Source organism: Pundamilia nyererei, unplaced genomic scaffold, assembly GCF_000239375.1.
Source record: "Pundamilia nyererei isolate P.nyererei 1_Seehausen unplaced genomic scaffold, PunNye1.0 scaffold00199, whole genome shotgun sequence".
In the NCBI taxonomy this organism is placed as follows: domain Eukaryota; kingdom Metazoa; phylum Chordata; class Actinopteri; order Cichliformes; family Cichlidae; genus Pundamilia; species Pundamilia nyererei.
The window spans coordinates 1,073,202-1,073,648 of record NW_005187600.1 but is presented as its reverse complement, the minus strand read 5'-3'; positions in this window follow the sequence as shown (position 1 = coordinate 1,073,648).

The following is a 447-nucleotide window of genomic DNA, read 5'->3' as shown; positions in this document are numbered from 1 at the left end:
GTGTGTGTGTGTGTGTGTGTGTGCTAGTTTACTCTCAGAGGTAGACATCTTCACGGACACATGACTTTGCCCTCCTTGTGATACTTCCACATTTGTCCCACTTCCACTCCCTTTCTGGTCCCCTTCCCTCTTTTTACCTCCTGTACTCCCCCTCCTCTCTCTGCCCCCACTCCCACCCACCCCCCCTAACAAGCTGACACTGTTCATTTACAAGTTCGCTGTTTTTACTTCTAATAGGATCACAGGGACTTACACTGTCATCTGATAAAACTAAGCAGCTTGATAACTACACTGCCCCTTCTTAACCAATTTATGCTCAGTCGGGATAACAGAGAAACTACGTAAGGTCAAAAATGTATTAACGTCATCTCAGGATAAGTTAGCATTTAGTCTATCATTGCTTTATAAGCTTGTAGGCAGTAAGATTCAGTCTTGACTCTGAACTAA